General features: G+C 46.6%; 1 non-coding gene across 1 annotated transcript; it reads right to left on the bottom strand.

Annotated features, from left to right (window-relative positions):
* Positions 1–11,379: 11,379 nt before the first annotated feature.
* Positions 11,380–11,482, bottom strand: LOC129013357 (U6 spliceosomal RNA). The gene has a single exon (XR_008493848.2). It is a non-coding gene; the product is annotated as a U6 spliceosomal RNA (small nuclear RNA).
* Positions 11,483–20,362: the final 8,880 nt, after the last annotated feature.

The raw sequence follows: 20,362 nt of genomic DNA, 5'->3' as shown, positions 1-20,362 counted from the left end.
CATAACAGCGACGCAGGAATCCTGGAACTGGCCAGACAGGCCTGCAATGGTGGAGGGTTGACAGGGACGGCTGTCTTGGAAGAGTTCTTCAACGAAAGGTCAAAGTCAAGGCTGACTTGACAAAATTATGATGCTGGAAACTGAAACCAGATTCTGCCACGCTGAGGGTCCCTGTCCCACACCCCAGCCCAGGGTCCCATGCGCTCTCCTGTTCCGTGCTCCCCACCCCAACCCACTCCTAAAGCCGCCCACCCCTCAGCCATTGACTCATTCATTCCTGCCCTGTCTGTTGGAATGCTCATTCAGGGATTGGGCTGGGACACATACGCTTGCTCTTTTGATTCATAGATTTTCCTGATCAAAGAGAATAACCCGTGGGAGGTAAATGTCCTAAATGCTGGGTGACATTTTTACATACTTTTTATTATTTAAAAAGGCCCAGTTCACAGATCGCAAAGATTACCAGTACTACACCCACATAGTTCCTTGGAAGACTCCGCAACTTGTCAGAACCCCAGGAAAGCCCAAGCCCACAGCTACCCTGGCCTGGGGAAGAAGATCATTATTCCACATCGGGAGAGGCGTTCTGCAGCCTCTGCAAAAATTTTAGAACCCCTATAATTAAGCCCAACCCCTAATTAGTCTGGGTAGTCATCTTGGCCTAGTTCCACCTCCCAAATCTGAGGCCAACTGTCCCTCCTGTCTTGGACCAGAAGAACAAGTGCTTTCAAGGCAAGGGTCTCCCAGATATGAAGCAATAGAGGGGAAAAAAATCCCAGCTTGAATAACATGTCAAAAATAATAATCTTATTATTTAAAGCTGAGTCGCAGGGAGAATCCTACAGAAGTGCTGGTGACATTCCCATGAACGCCAAGAGTGTTCATCGTGATTGATGGCTCCAATAAACGGCCAAGGAATCAGAAGTGATTGATTGGGCCATCTCTTTAGAGTGTTGCAAAAAACTGCCTCAGAGAGCATACTTGCCTCTCCGCAAGTGAAAAATGCATGTTCAAACAATGTCAGCCGTATTAAATGATCACCCTCTGTCCAGGTGTGTATAAAAATTGATCTGCTGATACTCCACCGAGGCGTGAGGCTGAGAATGTTAGGAATGTGTTGTATCCATGCATCTGTGTATAGATTTCTCTATGTCGTCACCGTCTGTGCTGACAGGTAGCCCAGGCGGTTAAAGCTGGGGCACGTGAGGTGGAGGCGACTGTTAGAGTCTCCCTAGGTCCAGGTAGTTCTGCTTCAGTTGATGTACCAGCCTGGAGCCAGCTGTGGCAAGATGTCCTGCCTGACAACGTCATGCTCCTGGTCCCAATGAGGACCTTGAGTGGTGGGGTGGGGGGACCAGAGGAGTGCCTGGCTGTCTTCCATAGCCCAGCTTCATGGAATAGCTTCTATGTTCCCTTCTACAGCACCTCCACCTTCATTCACTCCTCAGCCAGTTTAGTATCCCCACATCTCACTCCCCATGCCACTGAAAAGTGACTCCAGTCACTGATAACACACCCAGTGGGATTTCCTCTGCCTTTCCTCATCCTGGCCCGTCCGGACTGCGCCCTCCTGGCCCACCCTGCAGGGTTCTCAGAGCCCGGCTGAAACCAGGCTGTCTCTTGCTTCACAATCTCTCTGAAGACTTGGGAGTTAGATTGTAGGAAAGAGAACAAGGTCATGTCTGAGAGTGGATGTCCAGGCTGCTGGGGGCCCAGGACCCTCATCCACGGGCTGGCTCTCTCTCTTCAGCCCCCACCTACTACAGTTGGGTATAGGGATCAATACAAGCCCACAGTCAGAAAAGGCAGAGGAAATCAAATGTGTACAGGCATGGGGGTGTGTGCCAGCACGGTCGGGTTGGACACTGGTGGTCTTGTACATCTGGGATGTGGGGTTCCTGGGGAAAGTGTGGGGAGCTGGGACTGGAAAATCTGGTGGGGTCAGAGCCCAAAAACTTTATAAGCCATAAAAGGGGTCTCGCATGCCATGGGCAGGGTTGAGTGGGATGCCTCGTAGAGATGAAGGTGGGATGGAGCATGATTCCATTTTCATTTTGGACAAATTACTCTAGACAGTGGGGAATGGAGAGAGAGGAGGCAGGGAGACCATTTAGGAGGAAATCGCAGCAGTCCCATTCAAGCTTTCCTTCCTCAGAGAAGCCTCTGACTTTGGTGCCTAGAAGCAGAGCCAGGGTTTCTTGTTCAAGCAATTTATGGGGGTGGTCTCAGGAGAAGGAAGGTGAGGTGGGCAGGAGAGGGGACGGACAGCCTAAGTGAGAGCATGGACTAAGCTGAGGATGAGTGTCAGGCTAAGCCCCCAGGAGCTTGGGCTCCTGCACTGTGCCCCAGAGCCAGCCCCGTGCCCAGGGGCAAAGCGGGGGACTCTTTGTATCAACGTCAGCCGTCAGCCAAGAGCTATGGAGGTGCTGGTAGGCGGTACTCTCCCAGGTGAGCCAGGTTCCTGGGACAGGGAGATTCTCCAGAGAAGCGGTTGGCTGTGAGGGATTAACAGCTGGAACCTGTAGCAGCTGGGGGTGCTTGCAGTGATCTGTAAAGGGCACTGGGGAGGGACACAGACAGCCCCTCTGAAACCCCTATGGGGGGCTTGTTAGTGCACAGATTGCCAGGCCCCACCCCAGAGGTTGACCCACACCCAAAAGTAGCAAGTGGGAGCTGAGGAGAGAGAGCCAGCCTGTGGATGAGGGTCCCGGGCAGCCAGGAGCCTGGACATCCTCTCTCAGACACGACCTTGTTCTCTTTCTCACAATCTAATTCCCAAGTCTTCAGAGAGATTGCGAAGCAAGAGGCAACCTGGTTTCAGCCGGGCTGTGAGAACCCCACAGGGTGGGCCACGAGGGAGCAGCCCGGCCAGGCCAGGATGAGATGGTGAGAGGTACCCCTGAGTAGAGCAGCTGTCAGCAAGAGGCTGAGCGGGAGGGGGCCAGCCACCCGTGTGCCCAGAACCGAGGGGTTTCCTAGGACATGGGACTTTCAGGGCCAACACTGGGGAGAGTCCCGGGCAAACCAGGGTGAGTTGGTCGCTGCACTGGATGGGCTGATGAAGGAAAGCCAGGACCCACTTTTGGGTCCTGTAAGCCTTCCTCTGAGATAACCACTAGTAGGTCGGGAGTAGAGGTAAAGGCTGGCCTTCCTTCCATCTCTCAGGAGGACTGGGCTAGTTGGCTGTTAAATGGATGGCTAACCCAGAAGGGTGGACTTTTGGGGAACATAAAGCGTATCTAGGAATCTGAAGGTATTTGGAAAATTCATATCATGGCTAATAGTTTTATATATCAGTCTTCGTTGTAGAAGAACAACTAGCAAATGTGATACAGTGGGCCAAGCTGTGAACAAGGAATCCTAAGACCTAAACTCTAGTCCCAAACCTTTCATAACTAGCTGTGTGACCACAGATAAGTAAGTTGCCCTCTCTGGACCCCATTCTCCTCCATTGTTTAAAAAAAAAAAAAAGACAGTTGAAACTAGATCTAGCGTTCTTTTGTGTGCTGTTGGATCCCTTTGACAGTTTGATGAGGCTTACGGATTTCTTCTCTGAACAGTGTTTTGAAATGCATGAGATGAAATAGGATTTACAAGGGAAACCAATTATGATACAATTATAAACATAGTATAAAAACAAATTTGTTATGTGGCAATATATGTACTCCTTAATAAATGCAATTAAAAACAAGCCTGAGTGATAGGTATAATAACTGTAATTTTAAAATAGTTGTGAGAGTAAACAATATTTCAAGATGTCTGTGACAACCATAATTGATGTGAAATGTTTGTGGTTTCTATTAACAGCAATGTCACAGGAGCTCCTGATGCTGCTATGGCTTGCTGGCTACATTCATAATGTAGGAAGGAAGTGCTACACTTCAGCTGGAAGTTGGTGAAAAGAAAAATATAATTGTTCCCTTTCCATGTCCCCCCAATTTCTTTTCTTTTGCTTTTTTTTTTTTTTGAGACAGAGTTTCCCTCTTGTCGCCCAAGCTGGAATGCAATAGCACAATCTCAGCTCACTGCAACCTTTGCCTCCTGGGCTCAAGCAATTCTCCTGCCTCAGCCTCCCAAATAGCTGGGATTACAGGTGTGTGCCACCATGCCTGGCTAATTTTGCATTTTTAGTAGAGACGGGGTTTCACCGCATTGGTCAGGCTGGTCTCGAACTCCTGATTTCAGGTGATCCACCCTCCCTGGCCTCCCAAAGCACTGGGATTACAGGTGTGAGCCACTGTGCCTGGCCTATTACCCCCCAATTTTATCCATGAACTATGTCCTCCCCAAAATTCACGTGTTGAAGCTCTAACCCTCAGTACCTCTGAATGTGACTATTTGGAGTTAGGGCCTTCAAAGAGATGATTCAGGTAAAATGAGGCATATAGTGGGCCCTAATCCAATACGACTGATGTCCTTATAAGAAAAGGAGATTAGGACACAGGCACAGAGGGAAGACCATGTGAAGACACGGAGAAAAGGCAGCTACCTGCAAGCCAAAGGGAGAGGCCTCAGAAGGAACCAATCCTGCTGACACCTTGATCTTGGACTTCCAGTCTTCAGAACCATGAGAAAATGTATTTCTGTTGTTTAAGCCCCCCAGGTTGTGGGGTTTTGTGATGGCAGCCCCAATAGACTAATACAACTCCCCAGTCCATAGAACCCACGTTAAAAATTCCAGGACTAGGCAACCTTTGAGGTCCCTTTGACTCTGTCCATGCAGATAGCACCTTTCTGTGCTAGACAAGAAGGGCTTTGTGGATGTAGATAAAAGGGCATATTCTTTGGGCCATTGAAGAACTAGCAAAATGAGAAGGAGATCCAGGCGCTCCTCGGCCCCCTTCATTGACTGTATCTGCTGCTGCCCCTCTGTGCTGAGAAGAGTCCTCCCCATCTGAGTGTGTAATCTGCAAGAAGATCCCAAGGGCAGCCCATGTACTTCACAGTGTATCCACAGAGGTCTTCGACTGGGAGGACTCTATGACTTCTACCCTGAGGCTCAGTGGATGATGCCCAAACGTGAAAGAGCAAAGCTCCAGGACTGAGCTCTCCTGCAAGCTTCTAGTGAGAAGATGGAGTGGATTTTCCCTCTTCCTCTGGAGGAGGAAAGGAGGCAGAAGGAGGACACGGGGAAAGACAGAAGAAGAGAAGTGAGAACTGAGGTGGAAGAGGAAAGAGATAAGTGAGAGAAGAAGGGCAGAGGAAGGAAGAATGGGAAATGGGATGGTGAGAAGCAGAAGAGAAGAGACGGAGGGAGAGAGAAGAAAGAAAGAGGAGGAGGCCACCAGGTCACTTCCTCTTCTTCAGCCAAGGCTGTCTGAAGCTCCATTTCCCTCTAGGAGTTGCTGGTGACCAAGGGACAGTGAGAACTGGAAGAAGGACACAGAGAGAACCCTTCACCCCACCACCACCTCCAGCAAGCAAGCGATTCCTAATGGTTAGAGCCCCAGCTCCTAGGCCAGCTGTTGTTTCAGCAATCTGAGGCTGGGCAATAGGCATCCGCTACACAGCCTCAACTCCTAATTTAGGAGGGTGGAGCAAGGGGGCCTGCCTGTCTGCCTGACTCGTGGCTGTCTTTGAGAGAAGCTGCCTCCATCCATGTAGACAGGCCGCCCAACCCTAGTGCTGGCCAATTGTTTCTCCTTCCTCGAGCCCCAGCTCTCTATCTTCTCATGGAAAATCATTGACACAGTTTTTCTTGAGGCCTGTTTGTTTTTCAGTTCTATCAGCCCTGATATGACACTTAATACTTCCCTGGGGAGCAAGATGAAGCCATTGCCATCTCTGCAGTAAATACCTAATTAGGATGCTTCTGAACAGTGTATTATTTACTTGGGAGAATGTATCTTGGGTCAGTGTGCAATTAGAGAGGTCGTTATTTTCTCAAGAGAGGGAGATGGTTCCGGCAGGTCCTACACTTAAATATGTCATTAGGTGCTGCTTAAAGCATCTGGGGTACCTGGGAGGCGCCGTTCATTTATTATTAACAACTTGCCTATTGCAACATCCATACTGCTGAGCCACTGGGATGACGAGAAATGAGTTCTGATGCTAACTACGTGGTTGAGGGGGGATAAGCAATACTCTGTGTCACTAGCCAATGAAACAAGTAGCAATTAGTGACTTTGAGCCAAACAGGCCCATTGATTCAATCAAGAATCTAGTCTATATCAGGCACAGTGCTCAGTGTTTTAGTATTCCACTTCATCCTCAGCACAGTTCTATAAGAGAATATTGTTCTTATTTTATACGCGAGGAAAGAGACTTAGTGAAGAAACATGCTCAAAGTCACAAAGCTAATGAATAGCAAAGCCACCACACGGAGAGTCCAATATAAAAACAGAAGGAGCTACAAGGCACAGACTTTTTCTGAGGAGGAGTACTTAGGGATGCCCAGTGTCAAGAGGAGATGAAAACAAGGACACTAGAGGAATTTAAAGACTCTGGATCACACATGTAGATTAAAGATTAAACACAACCCACCTCCTGGACGAATTAACAAATCTCCACACTAAAAACCTCTTTACCTCAGTTCCTATTACCCAATACAACACATACAGCTTTCAACAGAAAATTACAAGGCATACCAAAAGGTAAGAAAAAAAATACAATCTGAAGAGGCAAGTCAATCATCAGAACCAGACTCAGATATGACACAAGTGTTGGATATCAGACAGATAATTTAAAATAATTATGATTAATATGCAATATCCCTAGTGAATAAAGTAGGCAATATACAAGAACACATGGATAATGTAAGCAGAGTTGAAATTCTAAGTATCAAAAAGAAATCCTAGAAGTTAAGAACACTGTAACAGAAATGAAGAATGCCTCTGATGGGCTCATCAACAGAGTAAACATGGTCAAAGAAAGAAACAAGGACCTTGAACATCAGTCAGTAGAAGCTTCCTAAACTGAAACGCAAAGAGAAAGAAAAAGAATGACAAAAACAGAACAGAGAATCTGAGAATTGTGAGACAATATCAAAAAGTGTAGTATATGCATAACTGAAATGCAGAAGGACAAGAAAGAGAAAATGGAGCAGAAGTATTTGAGCTAATAATGGCTACTACTATTTTCCAAATTGCAGATCCAGGAAGCTTAGAAAACACCGAGCAGAATAAGTACACAAACAAACAAACACAAAACAAAAAACACCTAGGTACATCATATTTAAACTACAGAAAAAACTGAAAGTAGAACTACCATTTGATTCAGAAATCCCATTACTGGGTAGGATATACATTCCATATATTCCACGGGAGACACGTGTGTGTGTGTGTGTGTGTGTGTGTGTGTGTGTGTGTTTGTGTGTGTGTGTGTGTAATGGAATACTACTCAGCCATAAAAAGGGACAAAATAATGGCATTCACAGTAACCTGGATGGAATTGGAGACCATTATTCTAAGTGAAGTAACTCAGGAATGGGAAACCAAACATCTTATGTTCTCGCTCATAAATTAAGCTAAGCTATGAAGATGCAAAGGCATAAGAATGATATAATGAACTTTGGGGACTGGGGGAAGGGTGGGAGGGGGTAAGGGATAAAAGACTACACATTGGGTAGAGATTTGAATTGAGATTTTGGTTACTTATCCATGTAACCAAAAATCACCTGTTCCCCAAAAACTACTGAAATAAAATAAAAATCTGTAAAAAAGAACTGCTATCTGTCTCTCTCCAAGCCATGCCCCTCAAAAAATAAATAAACTACAGGAAACCAAAGACAAAGAAAAAATCTTAAAAGAAGCTGGAGAAGGATGGATGTAGGAAATACCAAACTCACAGAAGAACAAAGTTAAGAGTTACAGCTGACTTTTTGACATAAAACTATGCAAAGAGGAGGAGAAACATTTAAAGTGAATGAATGCCAGCAGTGTCATGAAAGTTGAAAGTGCGAGATTGAAAACAAAACCCACCCACCTAGGATTCTATATATATCCAGCAGATTTATCCTTAAAAGTTAAGGAGAAATAAAGATTTTTCTCAAACAAAAATTGACAGACTCTGTTGCCCACAATCTGTCCTACAAGAAATGTTAAAAGACATTATTAGCCAGGCATGGTGGCTCACACCTGTAATCCCAGCACTTTGGGAAGCTGAGGCAGGCAGATCACTTGAGGCCAGGAGTTCCAGACCAGCCTGGCCAATATGGGGAAACCCCGTCTTTACTAAAAATACAAAAATTAGCCAGGCGTGGTGGCGTGCACCTGTAGTCCCAGCTACTCAGGAGGCTGAGGCAGGAAAATCGCTTGAACCTGGGAAGCGAAGGTTGCAGTGAGTCAAGATTGTGCCACTGTACTCCAGCCTGGGTGACGGAGTGAGACTTCGTCTCGAAAAAAAAAAAAGGAAGAAGAAATTATTCAGGCAGAAGGAAGATGATATTAGTCAGAAACTTAGATTTATGTAAAGAAAGTAAAAGCAGCCGGGTGCAGTGGCTGAGGCAGGAGAATCGTTTGAACCCGGGAGGCAGAGGTTGCAGTGAGATAATGCCACTGCATTCCAGCCTGGGCGACAGAGTGGGACTCTGTCTCAAAAAATAGAAATAAAAAATAAATGAAGATTGGATTGGAATGTTCATAGGTTGGGTGACTCAATATTGGTAAAATGTCAATTCTTCCCAACTTGATACAGATTCCCAATCAAAAGCTCAGCAAGCTGTTTTGTAGGTATCAACAAACTGACTCAAATCTATATAGAAAGGCAAAGAACCTAGAATAGCCAACACAATACTGAAGAACAACAAAGGACTCACATTACCCAATTTAAGACTTACTATAAGACTACAACAATCGAGATGGCTGAAATTGGTGAAAGAATAGAAACATAGATCCATGGAACAGAAGAGAACACAAATAATAGACAACTGTATTCAACTGATTTTTTACAAAGGCACAAAGGCAATTCAATGAAGAGAGAATTGTCTTTCCAACAAAACGGGCTGGATCAAAGAGATATTCATATGAAAAAAAAAATGAACCTAGCCACAGACCTTACACCTTACACAAAATGTACTCAAAATGAATCACAAATCTAAATGTAAGATGCAAAACTATGAAACTTTTAGAAGAAAACCTAGGAGAAAATATGCATGACCTTAGGTTTAGTGATGAGTTTTAAGATACACCAAAAGCACGATTCATGAAAGATAAAATTGACATGTGGGAATAGCGGGTTGAATGGTGGCCCTCAAAAAGGTAAGTCCAGGCCAGGCGCGGTGGCTCATGCCTGTAATCTCAGCACTTTGGGAGGCCAAGGCGGGCAGATCGCTGGAGGCCAGGGGTTTGAGACCATCTAGGCCAACATGGCAAAACCCTGTCTCTACTAAAAATACAAAAATTAGCCAGGCGTAGTGGCACATGCCTGTAATCCCAGCTATTCCGGAGGCTGAGGCATGAGAATTGTTTGAACCCAGAAGCAGAGGCTACAGTAAGCTGAGATGGCACCACTGCACTCCAGCATAGGCAACAGAGTGAGACATTGTCTCAAAAAAGAAGGAAGTCCACATCCAAATTCCTGGAATCTGTCAATGTGATCTTATTTGGAAAAAAGGGTCTTTGTAGAAGGTTGAGTTAAAGAACTTGAGATGAGATCACCCTGAATTACCTGGGTAGGCCCTAAATCCAATGCAAGTATCCTTAGAAGAGAGATATAGGGTGATTTGACAGAGAGAAGAGGAGGAGGGTGTGACCACAGAGGCAGAGAGAGGAGTGATGTAACTGCCAGCCAAGGGGGGGCCTCAATATGATGTAATGAAAATAGTGCTGCACCTCTGTGGTCTCTCTTTCACAAACCCATAATCCCAGTCTAACCATGAAGAATCACCAGACCAATCCCAGCTGAGAAACATTCTACAAAACACCTGACCAGTACTCCTCAAAACTGTCAAGATCATCAAAAACAAGGAAAGCCTGAGGAACTGTCCCAGCAGAGGGGCCTCAGGAGTAAATGTAACATCTCCTAGATGAGATCCTAGAACAGATCAAGGATGCCAGGTAAAAACGAAGGAAAGAAGGCCAGGTGTGCTGGCTCAATACCTGTAATCCCAGCACTGTGGGAGGCTGAGGCAGGCGGGGGATCTCCTGAGCCCAGGAGTTCCAGGCTAGCCTGGCCAACATGGCAAAACCCCATCTCTACCAAAAAAAAAAAAAAATAGCCATTCGTGATGGCTCAAACCTGCAGTCCCATCTACTCGGGAGGCTGAGGTGGTGGGGATCGCCTCAGTCCGGGGAGGTGGAGGCTGCAGTGAGCCATGAGTGTGCCACTGCACTCCAGCCTGGGTGACACAGAGTGAGACCCTATCTCAGAAAACAACAACAACAACAACAAAAAACTAAGGAAATCTGAAAAAGTATAGATGAGTTACTAATAATATATCAATATTGGTTCATCAGTTTTGACAAATGTAGCCTATTATATGTTAATAGGCAGAAGTGAGAACGAGGCATCTAGGAACTCCCTGCAGTATCTTTACAACATCTCTGTAATTCCAATTCTATTCTAAAATATAAAATTTATTTAAAAGTTATTAAAAGTTATTAAAAGTTAAAAAAAAAGAAAAGAAAGTGTTATTTATGACCTTAAAAAATTAAAAATAACATCCCCCTGAAAAATAAACCCCTAACACATACACTTTCCAAACATGACATATACGAATGAATAACACTCAAAGGAAATTGGAAGAACCTGTGTTGTTTACCCTGGAGCGGATGCCTATGGGGGAGGGGACTAGGATTAGACCTGGAGAAAGGAGAAAGACACAACCACGATAATCCCAAAAGAGGATTCGAGTCCAGATGGGTGGTGACAGCGAGCCATCAAATGGGGGACATCAGCCCCCCAAGTCCGTGCGCCTGAAATCCTTTAACAAAAGGAGGGAAAGGGAGAGAGAGGTCCTGCCAAAGGCGGCTGGTGATCTCTGCAGCCACAGAAAAGGAAAATGTCTGTCTGGAGAGCGTTCCTGGAGGTCGTGGGGGAGAAAATGGCCCGATCGCCGGCTTCTGCTCTCCACGGAAGCTGCCAAGCACAGGACTAGGGTACATGGCTCAGAGACAAGAATTTTTTTTTTTTTTTTTCAAGATGGGAGTCTTGCTCTGTCACCCAGGCTGGAGTGCAGTGGTGTGATCTTGGCTCACTGCAACCTCGGCCTCCCGGATTCAAGCAATTCTCCTGCCTCAGCCTCTGGAGTAGCTGGGATTACAGGCGCACCCATGCCCGGCTAAATTTTGTATTTTTTGTAGAGATGGGGTTTCATCGTGTTGGCCAGGCTGGTCTTGAACTTCTGACCTCGTGATCCACCTGCCTCGGCCTCCCAAAGTGCTGGGCTTACAGGCATAAACCACCACGCCCAGCCAAGAAATTTTTTAAAGAAAATTTTTTAAATATATGGAATGCTTCACAAATTTGTGTGTCATCTTTGCGCAGGGCCATGCTAAGCTCTGTATTGTTCCAAGTTTGGAACAAAATTGCCAAAGTGACAGTTTTGTGCCTGCTGCTGCTACCTCCACCATCTGACTCCAGGCAACCTTATCTAACCTCCTACATCTCAGCTGCCTCATCTGTAAAATCGGCAAATGGGGATAATAATAATAATAATAATAATAATAATGGCTTCTGAGGGTTAAAAGAGGTAAATGTATAAAAAGCACTTTCCAGTGTCTGACACATAAAGTCTTGATAAATGGTCACTATTATTATTTTAAATGCTTTTTTGAATCCATTTTCCCCTTAGGCCAGATTACAATTATTTCCAGCAGGAAAGATGTTTCATTGCCTGCCCTGCCCATAACTCTCTTCTCAGATCCTGCTTCTCCAAAGGGCAAGCTGTAAGACCCTTGCCCTGTCCCCACTACCTGGCCTGTCCCAGCCACCCTGATGGGACAGGAAGTCTGACTCAAGTGAGCTGATCGGGTTAAGTTCTCTCAATAATTTAACCTAAGGGGCCACCAATTTTAGTGAATTGGTAAGAATGCACTGGACTTACATGCTCTCAAGGAGTCGTGGTCTGACCCAGTTGACACCCTTTGGAGTCAAAAGTCACCCAGAAGTTAGGGGAGCAGAAACAACATGTGATCTGGTTTGCAGAGGTGGGTGGAGCTCAGAGAGGCAGAGAGGATGAGGACAGTTCAGGGGAGGCCCACCTGCACTTCCTCAATTAACTCCATCTGATTCCCTAATCCCTTTCAAGAAAACTCCTTCTCACTTGCATTTTTTGAATGGGTTTCTATTTATTACAACCAAAATAGCCCTGACTGAAATTTACAAGCATGTCTTACCCACCAGACTGGGACACCATCTGCAGTCCCAGCATCTAGTGTGGTTCTAGATCAATAGCTGACTGTTAAGAGTTGAATGAATGAATGAATGAATGAATGAATGAACCAATGAAGGGACAAACAACACAGTCAAGCCTGTCCAGGCCCTCACCCTTTGCCAGCATCCCTGCATTCAGCCTCAGCCACTTCCCCTGGCCCCTGGTGGTCTTTTGGTTGGAAGAATCCTCCCCTACACATCCCAGGATCCCAAAAGGCCGGAGGAAAAGAAGTCAGTTGCGTTACAGAGCCTGGAGCTCCCAACACACAGGGATGTTGAGAGAGAAACTGCAGATGGCCAAAGCGTCATCACAGAAGACACGGTTAACCCAGGGAGGCTGGCTGTTTCCAGGGCACAGGAAAGGGCACCTGCTTTGTCGATGAGCCGAACAATGTGCTGCCGACGCCTTACACAAGGCATCCATCCTGTGCAGGTCCTGAGCCTACTGGCCCTCAGCCACTTCCCCTGCCAGCTGCATTTCTCAGCTTCCTGCTGGGTGGGTCCAGCCCATGGAGGCAGTGGTGGGAGATTGGAGGGTGGGAGACAGGGAGAAGCTGAGCTATTTCTCCTCCTCCCTCTCTGCCTCAGACAGCACCCAGGCAAGAGCTGTGTGTGGCCACTGGACCAGCCCCCTGTGGGTCGAGCCCCCACCTGATGACCTGACCCCTGGGCTTCAGTAACACCACCTCCTCCCTGCAGCCCCCAGCTCACAGTTGTGTTCCTGCTGGTCTCTGGATTGCCTCGCCCTCCCCTACTTGGCCTCCAAGCTCTGCCCTCACTCATGTAACCAATTCCCTGTATTAAAGTAGCTCTGTTTGAAGTTCTCCAGGGGTTTCCATTCCCTAGCCAAACCCGTGTGGTTGGTATTATTTCCGGGCTGCAATGAGAAAACAAAACTGCAAGGAGAAGTAACTTGCCTCTGGTTATACCGCTAGTAAGTGGCAAAGCTGCATTTGAAGCCAGCTCTGTCTGACTCGAAGGCCACGTTTCATCTGCACACCCCCTTCCACTGCCCTTGGGCAGCCATCCACCCTCTAGGGGAGCTGGCCTCAGTTCCACCTGTACCGGTGCTGCCTTCGGAAGGGCTCCTAGCCCCCTCTGGATGGGAGACGCCAGGCAATTTAGCAGCTGTTTCCAGGCACCGTGTTAAGCCCAGACACGTGGCCCCAGTCCGAAGCTCTGTTCCTAATGTTGGAAAATGTTTGCCCTGTTTCTTTCCTGCAGACCGCCAGAACAGGCTGTTCCAACGAGACTTGAAAAGCTGCCTTTGGTGGACTGACTTCCCGGTCCCCTCAAAGAATGTCAGTCCTGAGGGTCTGTAATCCTCTCACTCCCAAAGTAAGAGGTGAGTTATTTTTCCCAGTGTGCTTCCCACCCCTGCCTCTGTCCCACAGGGGACTGGAGGTTTTTCTATTTGAGAAAATGTTAAATGATCTAGACCTTTGATGGTGTCTGCTGACCACAGCATCACCTGAGAGCTTGCTGAAAATACAGGACTCCACTCGGGGCCTGCAGAGTCACGGCGTGTTGTTTTGGGGGGCTTGGGGTTTTTTTGGAGACAGGGTCTTGCTCTGTCACCCAGGCTGGAGTGCAGTGGTGCAATCACAGCTCACTGCAGCCTCTACCTCCTAGGCTCAGGCAATCCTCCCACCTAAGCCTCCAGAGTAGCTGGGACTACAGGTGCGTGCCACCACATCTAGCTAATAGATCAGCCTGGGTAACACAGTGAGATCCTGTCTTCACAAAAAAATTAAAATTAGCCATCCTTTCTGTACAGACAGGGTCTCATTATGTTACCCAGGCTGGTTTCGAACTCCTGGGCTCAGGCAATCCTCCTGCCTCAGCCTCCCAAAGTGCTGGGATATAGGCTCCCAGCCAGGATGTGTATTTTAACAAGATCAAGATTCCCAGATGGTTCCTGTGCATGTTAAAGTTGGAGAAGTGCTGCCCTCCACTATTTTATAGATGTCTACTGGGCACCTATTATATGTAATTTCATAATAGCAATATCTTCTGGGGGTGGTGTAAGAATTAAATGAATCAATACTTTAGAACAGTGCTGGACATACAATAAATGCAGGATGTTTTAGTATGATAATCATTATTTTTATAAATATTTGCTTGGGCCTGAAATCAAGCACTAGGGGGCTCAAAGATAAATAGAGCCAGCCGGGCGCCATGGCTCACGCCTGTAATCCCAGCACTTTGGGAGGCCGAGGCGGGCAGATCATGAGGTCAGGAGATCAAGACCATCCTGGCTAATGTGGTGAAACCCCATCTCTACTAAAAATATAAAAAATTAGCCAGGCATGGTGGTGGGCACCTGTAGTCCCAGCTACTTGGAAGGCTGAGGCAGGAGAATGGTGTGAACCTGGGAGGCAGAGCTTGTAGTGAGCCGAGATTACACCACTGCACTCCAGCCTGGGCAACAGAGCGAGACTCCATCTCAAAAAAAAAGAAAAAAAAAAAAAGATTAATACAGCCCTGCCTCAAGAAGCTCCCAGGCTGTCAAGAGATGTGCATAGAAACAAATAATTCTGATCAAATATAACCTGTGTTCACTTTGGGAGGTCGAGGTGGCAGGATTGCTTGAGCCCAGGAGTTCAAGACCAGCCTGGGCAACACAGTGAGACCCCATCTCTACAAAAATAAAAACATCAAAAACAACAAGCTGGGTATGGTGGCATGTGCCTGTAGTCCCAGCTAGTCAGGAGGGTAAGGGGTAAGGTAGGAGGATCACTTGAGCTTGGGAGGTTGAGGCTGCTGTGAGCTATGACTGAATCACTGCATTCCAGCTTGGGCAAAGGAGCAAGACTTTGTCTCAAAAATATGTGTGTGTGTGTGTGTGTGTGTGTGTGTGTGTGTGTGTGTGTGTGTGTTTAGCGTGTGCTATAAAAGTTACATACCAACCTATGGGACCTGAGGTTTAGAAAGTACTCTGTGATTTACAAACAAGAATTCACACATGATATCAAGTGAGCATAACATAATGTGGTTTTATAAATAAGATTATTGCCTCTATAGAAATGAAATTCAGAGGGGCAATGCCCAAGCTTACACAGCTACTTGAATTCAAATCTTATAACGCCAAATCCAGTGCACTGCCTCCTGTCCCCAACACACTCTCTCCAAGAAAGAAGATGCTGAGTATCAGCAGGTCTGAGAAAGTTGAAGGTGGGAGGAAAACTGGAACCAAGGACTAATGTCTGAGATGACACTGGGGTGTGGTCCTTGCCTGGTATTTGTCACTGAAGAAGGAGAGTGATCAGGGTTGACACTGAAGTCGTTTTCTCTCAGAAATTACAGACGAGTGGAAACAAAGCCCAGACAATCCCTGGGGGTCCAGGATTATTCTTTTGGGTTTGTTTGTTTGGGTTTTGGGGTTTTTCGGGCACATCCAAGTACCCCACTGTCCAGCCAATGCTCGCTTTTTGGAAAGCTGGTCTCAGTCTCCTTTTCTAACCTCAGCTGAAAAAGTTGTGTCCCCAGTGACTCTTCACCACACTCAGATCAAGATCAGCACACGAAGCCTTTTCAGCAGACTCTCCCAGTGCTGGGTGAACAGCAGCTGTTCTCGAAGCAGGGTCCCCAGCCCGGCCGCTGCAGCCTCACCTAGGAAACTGTTAGAAATAATCCTCCAACTCTGCCAAGACCTACTGAGGCGCAGACTCTAGGGTGAAGCCCACAGCATGAGGTGTTTTAACAAGTCTTCTCTGCCATTCCTGGAGGTTTTGTAGGGGGATACGAACGAAAGTTAGTATGTATGGGAGGCACTTTAGAGTTTGAAAGCGCTAACTATGGAGCTAGAATCAGGGCTCAGCCACCCACCAGGTAGGTGACCTTGGGCAAACTCAATGATTTTGAGTTTGAGAAGCACTGGTAGGGCTGTCCTCTAGAGCTTTCTGCAACGATGGAAATGTTGTGTATCTGCCGGGTCCAATATCATAGCCCCCTGGTCTCGGAGGCCTGCCAAGCACTTGAGTGTGGCTAGTATGGCTACAGAACTGAATTTCAAATTCTATTTACTTTTGATTAATTTAAATTTAAATAGCCACACATGACTAGTGGCTACCTCATTGGACAGAGCAGGTCTAGAAGACACTCTCGCCCACCCCCAGATCACATATCAGAAAGAGCACACGAATCTCCAGCAATGTGGGAAGGTGGCAGTCTGGAGAAGTATGGACAAAAGACATCAGGAAGGAGGCACTTCACTGCCAGGCCTGAGAAAAAAACCAGATCCCACTGAGGCTCAGCAGAGACTGTGGAAGGAGTGACACTCCCTAGAGACCCTTGGGCCACTCGTCCCTGAAGGTGGCTCATGAAGCCTTAGCCTCATCTCAAGGAGAGGTGCCAAAGTGGACATGTGGGGACAGACAGGTCAGAGCTGGGCAGTAGGCAGGTAGGTCATAAGCTAAAGATTCAAATAGACCAGAGAAAGGCCTCTTTCAAGAATGCAGCAAAAGAAAATAAGCATAAACTAAAGCAGGACAGATCTTGGTTTGACACAAGGAGGAACTGCCTGATAGGGTGGCTGAGACCAATCTTGCTGCAGGATGCTACAGAACTTCTGTCCCTGTAGAGGAAGTGTGGGGTCATGGAAGGGCTGGTGCATCCTAATTCCTGTTTCATTTACTAGCTGGGTGACTGTGAACAATGGCTTGACCTCCCTGGGCCTAGGTTTCTTTGTTTGCCATAGAGGAACCAACAAGCAGAACGCCATGTGGCGGGGACAGAATGGCAAGGCAGTTAAGAGCTTGGGCTTCTGGAGGCAGCCAGATGTGGGTTTGAAACTCAATATGGCCTCAGCCAAGGGACTCGTGTAAGTCACTTGACATTTCTGTGGTTTCATTTTCTCATCTGTAAAACAAATCTGCTAATAACAGAGGAGGCATAGAGATTAGATGGATTGCAGGACATATAACGTGATGCTGGGTGCCCAGTAGGAGCGCAGTAATTATAGAGCTCACTAAATGTGCCAAGCCCTTTACATGGACTCGCTTATTCTTTACAACATGCCAAGGAAGCAGTCCTACTGTTATGCCCATTTTTCAGATGACAAAACTGAGGAACAGAAAGGTTATGTAACTTGCTCAAGGTCACCTACCTGGTGGGTGGCTGAGCCCCAAGTCCAGCTCTATACTTGATGCTTTCAAATGCTAAAGTGTCTCCCATTCTTGCTAACTTTTGTTTGTGTCCACCCACAAAACAACCAGGAATAGTAGAGAGGGCAATTTATTGTCACCTCACTTTGCAACCTTGAGCCCTTGCTCCTGCCCCACCCCAGTATTCCCATCTGTGCAATAAAAGGAATGGACTAGTTGGACCTCAGGGCATTGGGAGCCGTGACAGTCTTCGGGAAGAAGCGAGGCAATTCTTTGTAGGGAGCAATTTCAACCCACTTCAACTCCCAGTCAGAGGGAGGCTGGCTCAGAAGTCCCTGGAGGCTCCTTCCAAGTTGACGGCCATATAAAGGCATTACCCCATTCTAAGGACTCAGCAGGGGTCTTTGGAAAACATCAAGAGGCAGGCAGAACCTAATATTCCAGTCCAGCCTTGGCAGGGTGAGCTTAGGCAAACCGTGTCCCTCTCTGGGCCTCCCTATGCAGACACTTGGGCCACCTCCTCATAGTCAGTACTGCTGTGCCTGTCCTCCTTGCTGATATGGTTGGAGGTTCACCTTCCCAGCCCCAGGGTATGGAGAAGGACTAGTCCAAGTCAGCCATGGTAACTCCGCCCCTCTGTCAGTGATTGGCTGAGACCTGAGTACAGGACTCAATCCTGGCCAATGAAGGGAAGACACCACTGGGATGCTGAGAAAGGCTTTCTTCCCTTGATACCACAGCCCCACGGGAGAACCTGCCTTCCAGGAAGACACTTGGATGCCCGGAACTGCTGCAGCCACCTTATGACCATGAGGAGCTGGGGCTGGGTGTGGTGGAGCTCCTGAGTTAACCAGCCCTGCAGCCAGCAGGACTACTTTTCAAGGAGATCAATTCCTTGCTGTTTAAGTCACTCTGGGTTCATTATTCTCTTTCTTGCAGCTAAATGCATTCTAAATTATATTTAGCTTTCTCATTTGTTCAGTGACGATAATACCACCAGGATCTTGTGTGGATAAAATGAGATGAAAGATTTGCAGATGCTAAAGCATCCATGACTAAAGCCTTATTACTGCAGCAGCCTGAAAACTGACAGCTTTAAGGATGAGGAAGTGTTGTGGGGAGGCCATTAGTCCCATTGTAACCCACTGATAGATGATGACTCAACTCAACACTCAAGGGGCTTTCTTACTGGGGAAAGAAGCTCCCACAATTGTGTGAACTTTCCTTTTTTTTTTTTTTCTTTTTTTTTTGTTTTTGTTTTGAGACAGAGTCTTACTCTGTCACCCAGGCTGGAGTGCAGTGGGGCAATCTTGGCTCACTGCAACCTCTGCCTTCTGGGTTCAAGCGATTCTCATGCCTCAACCTCCCAAGTAGCTGGGATTACAAGCATGTGCCACCACATCCGGCTAATTTTTTTGTATTTTTAGTAGAGACAGGGTTTCACCATGTTAGCCATGCTAGTCTCGAACTCCTGATCTCAGGTGATCCACCCTCCTCAGCCTCCCAAAGTCCTGGAATTACAGGCGTGAGCCACTGCACCTGGCTTGAACTTTCCTTATTGCTTAATTTGTTATACTTGTATCTAACAACTCAGAAAACCAATTTTTCTCAATTATAAATTTGATGAATTAAATGTCCTTTTGTGTGTGTGTGTGAGACACAGTCTCACTCCCGTCACCCAGGCTGGAGTGCAGTGGCATGATCATGGCTCACTACAGCCTCAACCTCCCAGGCTCAGGTGATTCTCCCACCTCTGCCTCCTGAGTGTGGGACTACAGGCATGTGCCACCACGCCTGGCTAATTTTTTGTATTTTTAGTAGAGACAGGGTCTCCCTAGTTGTCCAGGCTGGTCTCAAACTTCTGGGCTCAAGGGATCTGCCCCCTTCGGCCTCCTAAGGTGCTGGGATTATAGGCATGAGCCACAATGCCTGGCCTAAATATTCTAAAGAATTTAAAATGCAATTACAGATAGTGCATTTGATTTTTTTGAATAATTCCATACCTCAAACAGCAGACAAAACACTCAGAAACATCATAGCTACACATAAACTCATGCTTATGCTCACTCTAAAGCATCCACACCATAGCCATAATATCAAGTGCATTATTCTGCACCTGATATATTGCCTTCCCAGGATTCTTGCTACACTTATTTATTATAATTATTTATTACATTCTCAGTCTTTCCTTGCTTTGCATGACCTTGACAGCTTGGAGGAGGACTGCTGGGCTCCCCCAGAGGCAGACACTGAGACAAAGTAATAAATAATATACATTGTTCATTACATTATTATTTATTACATTATTTTTATATCATCCTAGGGTTTCAGTAACACTTTTAGTCCTTCCAGGGTGCAAGGGGGCTGGAGAGGGTCATTAGTCCTACCAGACCCAAAGACAGAGGACACTTTCTCAGACAAGCTGAGGACCTAGAATTGGGTTATTGGCCAATTTATCCTTGACTAGGGCATGGGGCCTGAATGCAAAACGTAAGGTGATTCATAACCCAGGTGCCGATCAACAGTGGATTGGATTTTTTTAAATATGGTACATATACACCATGGAATACTATGCACCCATTAAAAAAAATGAAATCACGTCCTCTGAAACCATGTGGAAATAGCTGAAGGCCATTATCCTAAGCAAATTAACACAGAAACAGAAAACCAAATGCCGGATGTTCTCACTTATAAGCGGAAGCTAAACATTGGGTATAAACGGACACAAAGATGGAAACGATAAACACTGGGGGCTCCAAAAAGGCAGAGGAAGGGCGGGAGTGGGGGTACCAAGAGCTGAAAAACTACCTATGGGGTACAATGTTCACTACCTAGGCAATGAGATCATCAGCAGCCCAAACCTCATCATCACATGATATACCCATGTAACAAAACTGTACATGTACCCCTTAAATCTAAATTAAAAAAAAATGTTAGGTGATTCA

The sequence above is a fragment of the Pongo pygmaeus genome, chromosome 15 (genome assembly GCF_028885625.2).
Source record: "Pongo pygmaeus isolate AG05252 chromosome 15, NHGRI_mPonPyg2-v2.0_pri, whole genome shotgun sequence".
Classification (NCBI taxonomy): Eukaryota; Metazoa; Chordata; class Mammalia; order Primates; family Hominidae; genus Pongo; species Pongo pygmaeus.
Note: the sequence above shows the minus strand (reverse complement) of the source record. Positions and strands in the feature narration are given on the sequence as shown.